Source organism: Mustela lutreola, chromosome 7 (genome assembly GCF_030435805.1).
Source record: "Mustela lutreola isolate mMusLut2 chromosome 7, mMusLut2.pri, whole genome shotgun sequence".
Taxonomy (NCBI): domain Eukaryota; kingdom Metazoa; phylum Chordata; class Mammalia; order Carnivora; family Mustelidae; genus Mustela; species Mustela lutreola.
Window position 1 is genome coordinate 120,013,278 of NC_081296.1, and position 11,499 is coordinate 120,024,776.

The 11,499-nt window shown below is 50.0% G+C and overlaps 1 protein-coding gene across 12 annotated transcripts in view; it reads right to left on the minus strand.

Moving 5' to 3' along the window:
• TMEM229B (transmembrane protein 229B) overlaps positions 1 to 11,499 on the minus strand; it is a 36,432-nt gene extending 24,933 nt beyond the window's left edge. For 3 of the 12 annotated variants that reach the window (XM_059182396.1, XM_059182397.1, XM_059182393.1), the window contains exon 1: positions 10,999 to 11,332. The gene's annotated coding sequence lies outside the window, so the exon portion shown is untranslated. The other 9 variants (XM_059182386.1, XM_059182385.1, XM_059182394.1 and 6 more) reach the window with 8 other exon arrangements.

The following is an 11,499-nucleotide window of genomic DNA, read 5'->3' on the forward strand; positions in this document are numbered from 1 at the left end:
TAAAAAGATTATTCAACTGGGCATCTTGGAAAATTTCATCTCCATGACTAATTTAAATTATACTATATCTCAGCATCTTCTAGCCTGAGGACAATAGGTGAAAGACCACAAGGCATCCATAGGGGCCAGGGAAATGACACATGGTTCAATGTCTGGAGGCAAAGATGTGTTTAGAAGAAGTCAAAGAAACTGGTGCCAGGTTTGGTCTGGGGAATGTCTTCTTAATGGATGAGACGATGAATAAACAGTATGTAAGAGGGTGCTTATGGATATTTATGGAAAATGCTATATTGTGAGGAAGCACAGACAGGAATAGGGATACAGAAGTGATCTCAGAGGACCTCCACTAGGTTAAAAGGCAAGCCAGAAATACTTCGGGCTCAGATTCTGAGAGGAATGGTTATTTAATGGTGGGAGAAAGACAGCCTGAATTCCCGTAAGTACACCCATCACTGCCAAATAGGGACTAAGGACTGAAAAAAAAAAATGTGTCTTTCAATCAAGAGGGACTAGCTAACTGATTCATGAGTCTTCCTCACCATCTGAGGATACCAGGGCCTGGAAAGAGAAGAAGGGAACAGACTTTCAGCTTGGAGTGCCCATGGAAGTTCCAGAAACAAGATGTCTGAGCCTGGCTCTTCTACAGACATTTGCAACACTATCATCACCTCTCAGTTTCCTCATCAAAAAGATAAGTAAAACACAATAGAGGGGTGCCTGGCTGGCTCCGTTGGTAGAGCACATGACCCCTGCTCTCAGGGTCATGAGTTTAAGCCCCACATCAGGTACAGAGATTACTTTAAACACACACACACACACACACACACAACGGAACACTTTAGATTCCAACATTGTATAATTTTCTATTTCACAGGAGTATCTGTGGGCATATATATATATTTTTTAAATTAATTTATTTCTTTAAACATCAGGTCACATCATATCCTAGAAGGAAGTAGAGGAACCATGCTCACTTGTGCTCCAAGGAAACATCCAGATGTAGGAAGTGTCTCCAGGAACCAATTTACAAGTGTCTCTGCAGACCTCATTCATCTAAGGAGCCAACAGGACCCCACAGAACCAACTGATCTGCAAATACCCAGCACACGGCTCCCACTCTCAGGACACACCAGTTCATCCCAGAAATAGGGATGTGGGAAGAGGAAAGACTAAGGTTCAGAAGTCATGCAGGGCTAGGATTAGGTTAAGTGGGTGAGGCAAGAGAGCACAAACTTTAAGAAGGCCCCCAAAACACTCACAAATCAAGACATATGATCTTGTAATGCAATATTTTTAAAAAATCAAATTGGTGGGACACCTGAGTGGCTCAGTCAGTTAAGCTGCTGCCTTCGGCTCAGGTCACAATCCTAGGGTCCTGGGATCGAGTCCTGCATTGGGCTCCTTGCTCGGTGGGGAGCCTGCTTATCTCTCTGCCTCTGCCTGCCATTCTGCCTGCTTGTGCATGCTCTCTCTCTCTCTGACAAATAAATAAATAAAATCTTTTTTAAAAAATCGAATTGGTAAACTAAGGCATGAGCTGTTGTGTTGCAATCAGGGCCGGGATTAGGTCGAGGTTGAGCTGGCAAGGGCAATATGAGACACGTTGTTAGAGATGTTAGACACGTCCTGAACCTCTGTGGACAAACACCTCCCAGAACTCCCATCGCTTTCCCAAGTTCGGAATTCAGAATTTTTTAGATTTCTTTTTTTTTTTAGGAAGTGATGTAGAATACATCCATCCCATGGATTATGTAATCCCCCCAGCAGGGTCTAAGCCAAGCACTTCAACACACTAACATTTCTGCAGTCAGACCTGTGAATAGTCACACCCCACACACCAGACACGGCTACAGCAGGTATGGCCACTGCGTGAATTAAAGAAAGTTTTTTGGTTTTAGAATGTTTTGGATTTTGACGCTGCCCATCAAGGCACGTGGACCTTAAGGCATTACATTAGGTCTCTCAAAGAGAAAAGGCAGCAGGTTAGACCCAAACCTTATGCAGAAAAGAAAACTGCCAAGTCCTTGCTGGCAATCACCCAGAAGTAGGTGAATTATAGAAGTTGGTCAAGCTCAGGGCAGACCTAGAGCAGCATTTCCCACCAGTCAGCCGACTAATAGTCCATTTTGTGCATAAAACCTTGTGCAGAGTCATGGGAGGTAGAAGACAGTCAAGACACACAGTTCAACCTCTCAAGAGCTTAGAGGTTTGAGGGGACAAGAAGGTAAACATAAATCAGGAATACTGATTTAAGTATTTTTTTAAACATAAATACTGAAGGCTGAAGGCAGCTTATCCACACTCACACTTCACAAATGTTGAAACCATTACTGGAGGGGAGGATGGGGGGATGAGGAAACGGGTGATGGGGATTAAGGAGGGCACTCCTACGAGCACTGGGGTCCTACGTAAGTGATGAATCATTAAATTCTATACCTGTAACTATTATACATTGCGTTCACTAACTGGAATTTAAATAAAAATCTGGAGGAAAAAAATGTTGAAACCAAAGTTCGGCGAGGTCTCGGGTCTTGCATGAGTTAGCAACAGGCAGTTAACTGCACAGAGAGATCAGAATCTGGGTTTGCTAACCGCCCTTCACAGCGCTTTGCAGAAAAGCCCATAATCATTGCCAATATAGTAATGAAATTCCAGGAGAAGTCAAAGATCCCAGCTGAAGTGCTTTTGGTTACATACACCTTTGCAGCAAAGATGGGTCTGACTTAAAGGACTTTGATTTGGGGAGGGAGAAAAGCAGAGGAGGGCTCTCTGGGCAGAGGAGGGCACATGCCTGGCAGAGGTGGCAGGCAAGGGGCTGAGGTTCCTGCAAAGGGCACCGAAGGAGCTGCCAGAAAGGCCATGCGTGGAGAGCTTGAAAACCAGAGTAAAGAACCTACACTTAGGTCCCAGAGGTAGCATTTGCCAACCATTTGCTTTCTACCTCATGACTTACGGCTGCCCACTGCCCTTGTAGGCAGAGACAGCGTGCAGTGGGCTAAAGGAGCACACTCAGGGCTCAGATCCTTCCCATCTGAATCCCGGCTCTGATGCCAATGACGTGACCTTGGACAAGCCGCTTGACCTCTCTTTGCTCTCTTTGTAGAATGGAAAAAAACAAAAGCATCTCCCCCATGGGGGTTAAGTGGAAGAGCATGTTTCTAGGACTGCAGACAGTGCCTGGCATCGTGAGCATTCAATTAAGTGTTAGCCGTTGTTAACCTTTTTATTTAAGTTAAATTTTTAAATAGGTACTGCAGCCTTATCCTGATCGTATCTGTGACGTCATGAACTTCTTGTAAGAGTTATTGTTTTGATACACAGATAGCTAGAGGTTAAATCAAAAGTCCTAACTAGGGCACTGAGGATAACAGGTCTGACACTCCCAGGCCCACGAGAGGGGCTTCAACAGGACAGCTCGGGAAACTGGATGTCTGACCCTGCAACTGGAGGACAATGGACTGGCGTCTGACCACCACCCGAGGCACCCTAGGTCTCCAGGTGAGAGACACAGGCTGGCCATTGGCTGTCAGAGGAGCTAAGGTAGACGGCTGAGCTGGCAGGGAGTGTGTGTGTGTGGGGGGGGGGGGGTCCTCCTGTATTCCCAGGTTCACTGCACCAAAGGATGCATGACCATGTCCTCTGGCTAATGGGGCAATGTGCAACAGAAGGCTGGGTTGAGACCCAAGCAGGTCTCGTCCAAGATGGCCACCCAGACAGACTGCAGGACCTTAGCTGGAAGAGACTGGAGGTAAATCACTGGGTTTTAGGGGCTGATGAAAGAACAATGATCTAGAATAGAGGATAATTTGCTCTCTTCAAGACAACTGGAAGTGAATATCCCAGCAGCTGGTGGGGAGCTGTCTCTGAGGAAGCCATGAACAAGGCCACAAGAGAGATTCAGCATCAAAATACCTGCTAGGCCCAGGAAGCTGGAAGCCGGGAGCCACCAGACGCTGGTGCTGACCAAGTGAGCCATTTCTCATCCCTCCCAGCCCAGTCACAAAGGACTAGACAGATTAAGTATTGAATTCCGGCTATGTTTTGTGACTCAAAGTGACTATAGGACCGTCTACTGCCTAAGAATGACCCAAACCGTTATAGGGCCTGAGTTTTCATCCCAGGGCAGGGAAAGAGCAAATCCCACTGAATAAGCACAAAGGAACAGTGGAAGACAAAACTAAGTCACTTTCTGAGTACAACCCAATGAATCTTGTTTCTTTATACTCATTAACTCGTGAAACCTAGCTATTTAAATGAAACGTTTTGTCCCTGTACCAGCAAAGATCATCTCTCACATTCGCAGTGGTACCGTAACCACCCCTGCAAATAATGGGATTAAGGGCAATAAGGAACTAAGAGAAAAAGGAAGGCAGGTGTGGAAAGAAGAGATTGGTTTGGTGGGTTCACTGGGAATTCACTTGCTCCTCAACCTTGAATATGATGAAATGAAAATTGACCATGTACCAATGGACAGCAGAATCCAAGGGTCCTTGGACAAATGGCTTTGTTCAAAGGGAAATTGAGAAGACCCAAATCCAGGAACGGAAGAGCTGTGACTCCCTGAGTTCCTAGGCTGAGCTTCCAGGGGAAGTGAGGGAAGCCAGAGAGACATGTTCTTACTAACACCGAGTCACCCAGAAAGCATCAGTCAAAGCACCCAGGTCCCGGAGCCTCGTGGTGGGGCAGGGGGGAGGGTATCCTGGGTTGAATCATGCCATAGAGTCTGCCGAATCCAAGTGCAGAATGTGAAACATACACCAATACACAACTCCCCTGCTGCCTTCAGTTGGGGACAGTCTGAGATGGGGGGGTGTGAAGTTGAGGTTTCAAGACAAGAGACAGGCATGCTCCTCACCATTTATGAGCTGGTGAATGCAGGGTAAACATGCGGCCTCCTAGCTGCCCCACTTCAGCAATCGAAGGAGGAATGACCTAATCCAGGTCCCCTTCAGAAGAAGGGACTTGTTCCTCCTCTGATTTTGTCCCTTAATTTGGCATCTTTCTCCTTCAACTCCACCTCTGTTCTCCCAGATCTAACTTCCTCCAATTCTAGACCTCAGCTGAATTACTCCCTGAGAAAGGACCAAACTGATCCAACTCTGTTGGATCAGCCAGCACTATTGCTGGAGAATATTCCAGAATATTCCAGAATCTCTTTTGCAGCATTCTCATTTTATGTATAAGGAAATGAAAGGCCAAAGCACCCATGTCATGTGACCAGAGTCCCTGAGCCAAGAGAACCCAAATCCCCCTGCCCTCCAGAATGAGGCTCCATTACACACCATCACACTAACTCTCAGAGTGGGGTGCGCTTACCTCCCCAGGCCACCACCTTCACCTCCATTCCTCTTCCACAAACACCTCAAAATGGTAGAAGAGCCTTAGCATTAACTTGCCTGGAACAAATAAGGACGAAAATGATAAGAATCAACTTAGTGAACCAGCCGGTCACTTTGAAGGGAGTACTCGGTGGCCACAAAGACTTTCTCAGAAGAACAGGACAGTCCGATGCTTTCTACCCTTTCCAGAGTGTACCTGGGACCCCAGAGTCAGAATCAGGTCTCCACAGCTGGACTCTTAACAGTGAGCAGGGGAAGGCCCCGAAACTGGGTTAGAGGATGAGGTCTGGCATTAAGATCGGCAAAGATAAGCCATTATGACTCGTGGCAGTAGGGTGACAGAAAGAAAAATGCTGCCCAGAGTCTGTTCAGCGAGAGACAAATTTTGGCATCAAAATGAAATGGGGTTTATGAGACACATTCCTATGCCAAGCAGAGAGTCTGGTTCCCCTTATAGTAACTCCCAGGCCATCTGGTCTCCTTCCTCAGTGCAGGGTACCAACCTCTCTCTCCTTCCCGAACATTCACTGGGATGTTGTTTTTCAAATAAGGATCTGTACTTCCATCTCCTTTTAACTAGCTCCACACCTTTTAACAGTCCACATCAGCTCTCCTTCTATCTTACTGACACTATCACCATGTTTAACTTCTCCTCAACACTTGTTTCATCCCCTGATCCAAGGTTATAGAACATAAAAGAATCAGACAGATCCCAGTTCAAATCCCAGTTTGGACACTTGCTAGTCATGTGCCATGTGCCATCATTTTATCTTTCAGGGCCTCGGTTTTTCCAGCTATAAGATGGGGATAATTAATGGTAGCTAACTCAACATTGCTGTGAGAGAAAGAGAACGTATGTCAAGTGATTAGTCCAATGCCCAGCATACAGTAAGTCTTTAATAAATGGTGGCTGTCACTACTATCATTGTTGTGATCATTGAAACCAGCCAAAGCTCCATTTGTGAAATTAAGGCTCCGAGGGCTGAAATCGGTTGTCCAAGTTCACACAGGTCAGTAAGGGAGGAAATCCAAGATTTCCTGATTCTGGAAGTCTTTGCCAGCTGTCGGCTCCTGCACAAATGGCGTCATTGCCCAATGACCTAAAAATCTGAATATCTGGTCACATCCAGGTACCACACCTGACGATTTAACCAGCACTCACCCCATGCTAGAAACTGCAGGTTCTATGGAAGCTTTAAGTCTCCTAAGGCCCATGTAAGAAAGTCATCCCCTTGTTTATAGAAGGCAAAAAACACAGTTACAAAACAAAAACCTGGAGCTTTTAAAATCTTAAAAAAAAAAAAAAAAAATCTGGAGCGTCTCCTTCTGTTACCCAGTGCTGACCATACTTCTCGTCCATATTTGTTTTAGAAGGAGCTGAAAGTAAGACCAGTACCCTGGCTGCCTTGCTCCCGGTTTTCAAAAGGCTTTTGGGATTGGGAATGAGAGGGAGGGGGAACCTAGAAATTGGAATGGGGGGTGGCCAAGGACCGCTATAAAAAAGAAGGTAGGGTTTGGCAGTAGGCTAAAAATAGGTCCCCACCACCGCTCCAAAGCACATCGATTATTGTCTCTAAGGTGGGCTTCTCGCTGCCCCCCCGGGGCCTGGCCCTCCACCGCCCGTGCAGGCACTGAAGCCATGGAGCCCAGGAAGCACATTTTATCTCGAAGCATGAATCACCCTTCACAAGTCCAGAAAAGAATCCTCTCTTTGTGGCTCTTCAGTCTCCTTCTTGGCTGGCATCCCTACATCCTCAGGGCTGGTATCAAGGCCTTCATGAAAACTCCGGGTGAGTGACACTTCTGACGGAAACGGACCATTCCAGAAACTCATGTGATGGGGTGCGTCTTAAGAACTGAAAGGAAACAGTGAATGAATGAACCGGCTAGAAAGTATTCACCACTCAAGCTCAACCGTGGAAGCAATCAGAAATGGCGAATCCAGTGTGTTCTGAAGGCGGGGCTTCCGAAGCAGAAAGGAATGGCCGAAAAATGCTCTTAGATTATGCACTCCCCCCTCACATCTATTAGATCTCCCTACATGAGGTTAGGATTTGACAATGCAAGTTTTTCTTTTTTAACTGTTATGCTTCTAAAGGATGGAGCAGCAGGAAGGAGCAACCTGAGACCCAAGTCTTATCCGTGTAGACTGTTGGCCCAAACTTCTACAGTACCAGTCACACTGGGGCCAAGCGTCCTGAAGGGATATCAAGCTCTCTGTTGGGGAGCCAGCACAGTAGAAGATAATGGGCAGCTGGACGTTCAGAAACAGAAATTGACAATGACTTTGGTTACTCTTCACATTGCCAACAGGACTGTGACCAACCCCAAAGATAGAAACACCAACATCAGAGGAGGGTAGAAAGTTATCTTTCAGAACCTTCCTTTGAAGGAGCAGGGGACCAATACCACTCTGTGACCTCCACCCCACTAAATTTATATATAGGGGGATTGATGTTAAAATGAACACTGAGGACAGCCTTGGATGGAGGAGAGTGGGGGCCCACACCTTCCAGATGGGTGTGAGCCCAGGCGAGGGAGCAGGCCCTCCTTTTTATCTGGGCACGAGACCTGACTGATTCAGCTGCAGCTCTGTCTAGGGATGTGAGTTGCAGGTGTGCAAACCACTTCCTTTTCCTAAAATCACAGCAGCGTGAACTATCGCACAGTGCAGAGTCTGAGACACAGGGACAACGGACACCAAGCACATGGGTTCCTAAACTCCCTTGGTGCATCCTCGCCTTATTAGGGACTTCTCTAGTACTTGTCTCAAACACGGTGAAGTCACAGGAAAGGAATACTTGCCTCCCACAGACATTCACGCATGCCACTGCCACTGGCCTCACTCTCAGTGTGGCTCAGTTTCCCTGCAAGGAACCCACAGCCAAAGCGCTGCCTCCTAGCCCTTCACCAGAAATCCGTTTACACCTCACTTTTCAAATTCAAAGCCCCTGACTTCTGAGGTGGATTGGTAGATCAAACAGAAGACCTGGCCAGAAGGGCCGTATTTCTTCCCGACATCCCTTCTGACATTCCCTCCTTAGCCAGGGTGTTGCCACAAAGGAAGCTGAGAGTTCGCCAAGTCAGAAATTATCCACAACTTAAGAGGAATGTTCTTGCAATAAAAGAAGAAGAGAAAAAAAAAAAAAAAAAAAACCCAAACCACCTTGTCTATAAATTAAGGGTGAGGGGAGGAGGTAAAAGGGAGAGTAAAGAGATAAAAAGTTGAAAATGGCAAGGCTATGCCAGGGGAAGGGGAGTTAGGTTTCCTTTCCCTCAAGGACAGCCAGATCTGATATGGCCTCTGATAAGACCAAACGGCTTCGCTTTACCGCCCAGGTCTCAACTTGTAACATCAGAGTCCCCGACATCAACAGAGACCCTTCTCAGAGCTTGGAAGGTGACTGTTGCTGGTGTCCAGGCTGGACCCTGTCTATGGGGGAAAATCTTCCTCGGAAGGAGCCCTAGGATGTTGGGAGTACGGAGGCAGACAGAAAAACGCTTGCAGCCTGTGCGCCGCAGCAAGTGTCTTCCAATTAAAAACCACACTCTGAAAACTAGTGCTGAGCCTTCCCTCTCACAAAAGCTGTAATTCAGCCCTTTCTTGCAAAATGACACCTTTCCCTTTAGAAACAATATATAAATCTGATACAAGTGAAATAAACACAGTGTAAGTTTCTCTAACTCCTTTAACACTTTTCAAGGACCCAACCCTCTTAAATCACTTTACAAAGGTAAAACTTTATGCCTTGTCGCTTTAAGAGAGGGAGTCAGGGGAGTATGGTTTTCCCATCTTACTGTCCCTACATCTGAGGAACTGTCCGGAACAGCTCTCACCACCAGGGGAGGGAAGGTCAGGCCTCCATATCCTTACTCTCAGTTCTGAGTAAACAGCTTGTGATTAACCCAGTGGGGGGCTAAGCAGAAAATCAACCCCACCCATTTAGAAAGGAAAGATCCCTACAAGGCGGGTAGGGGTGATCTCCAGCCCAGCACCTGCCCCGGACTTCAGCCACAAGTTCCAGAGCCGCACATGTAGGATTCAGGGGACTCCATTTTCTTCTGCCACCCCTTACTGGTCCTGGAACCTCCCTTAATCCAGTGCCTTTGAGTGGCCAAAGTCGACCTTACATCAGCTTGTCATCCGGCCTCCAAGGACCTGTTGTCTCCCAGCTACCCCTCTCTGTCCCCAAATACAAAGCCTTGGAGTGGAAGGCCAAACCTCATCCCAGCCCACCCCCACCATGTCTCCAGAGCAACATGGCCTACCCCTGGCCCAACCACTCGTATCATTAGCCCATTCACAGCACCAGGCAAGAGAGGCACCCAGCAGTCCGGCTCCCCACCATCCTCAGTGGCTTCTGTCCTGCAGATGTAGTCCTGCTTGCAACCAGGGGAAAACCCAACTCTCAAGAGGCTGTCCTTTCTAAGAGGAAGAAATGCAGTGGGCAGTCCCACCACAGAATGGAAGCCAGTGATCACATGCGAGTGGGCTTAGGGAGGGAGACACCAGCCACCTGGACCCCATCCCCATTAGGCAAGCCATTCATCCCTCATCTTTCCTCTTCTTCCTGGTTAGAGCCAAGAGAGACAACCAGGTGGTCCGAAGTGTAAAGGCCAGAGTCACAGCTCCTTTGTTATTCCGTGCTGAGAGCACAGAATTGGTGAGCAGAGCCCCCAAGGTTACACTGGCACAGCTCCCTGGGGTTGTGATCCCTTTCTCCAGGGAGGTTTCGAAGTGGCATCAGAACAACCCAGCACCCTAAGCTCAGTACCTGAGGCAACCAAACATACCCCCGAGAAAACCCTGGAGAAAGTCCCAGGAAGGAAGAAAAGGGGGTCAGCTTCTGACTGGCGCTGAAAGAGGGAAAAGAAGATACCTGGGAAAGAGGCCAATGTCTCCCTGTCCTTGCCATGAACAGGGCTCGAACGGTCCCCGTCTCAAACCTGCCTCTCCCACCGAGAACCTCGAAACAGAGAGGACAAATGGAGAGCTGACGACGAGGCGGCTGCGCCGGGTCCCCAAGGCACTGACTCAGAGAAGGGAGGACACCCAGGTGTTCAGTCCACCATCACCCAGTTTTCCCATGCACCTGGGGAGAAGGCAGCAGGGTCATCTTGGCACGGTTCCATCCCCTACAGGAAAGTCCTCAGCCTCAAACTCAGAAGGGTCGGTGTTCCTCACTCCCATGCCCTGGCTCCCTAGCTCCCACTGAAACTGGCGCCCCCCTCGGCGCTCCCAAGGCGGCCTCAGAGGTGCTCTCCCCCCGGACGAAAGGGGGGATGTCAACCTTCCGGGCCGGAGATCCCCGCTAGCCCCTTCCCACCCCGCCGCACCTCCCCGATACCCCTTTGTCTCAAGCGGGGAAAGTTGCCAACGTGCACCCCTTCCCCAACACGCCCCCTTGTGCGCCCATCCCCCGCAGGGAAGCCAAGCCCGGGCGCACCTTCTAATCTGCGGCTCGGGCTCCAGCCCGGGCAGCCGCTTCGAAACCGAAAGCAAAGAGGAAGAGGGATCGGGCAGCGCCCCCAGCCCGGCCGCCCCGTCTTCCCCATCACCGCACCATTCCCGGGCCCCCCGCACTCGGCGCTGCCCGCCCCGCGCGGCCACCTCCACGAGCGGCGAAAAGGCCTCTCCGCCGGCATCAGGGGCACCTACCGGTGCGGAGCCGAGGCAGCGGGCAAGGGCAGGGCCGCGCCGGCCGCCCGCCGGGTGCAGGTGCGGCCAGGAGCGCCGTCTCCCCGGGAGGCTCCCGCTCCTCCTCCCGCGCCGGGACTCGGGGCGCTCTCCTGCGCCGCCTGCTCCCCGCCCCCACGCCCGGAGCTCCGGCTCCCCCCGCGTCGAGTTGCCTGCGGTGCCTCTCCCCCACGCCGCCGGCCCTTCCGCGCCGCGCCTAGTCCCGCATTGTGTGTCGGTGCCCGCCGCGGCGGCGCGGGGTCCGGGGGGCTGCAGCCGCCGCTGCCCGGGCCGAGCCGAGCCCCCGGCGGCGGCGGCGGCGGCGGCGGCACTCACCCATAGTACGGATGCTGTGCAAACTGCACATGCTCGCGTCTGACAGGCGCGCTGCCTCCGGCCCCGCTTAACTCCTTGCTCTCCCGCTCGCCCGCTTCGTCCGCTGCCCCGCCGACCCCGCCGCCTTCCGCCTCCGGGAGTCGGCCG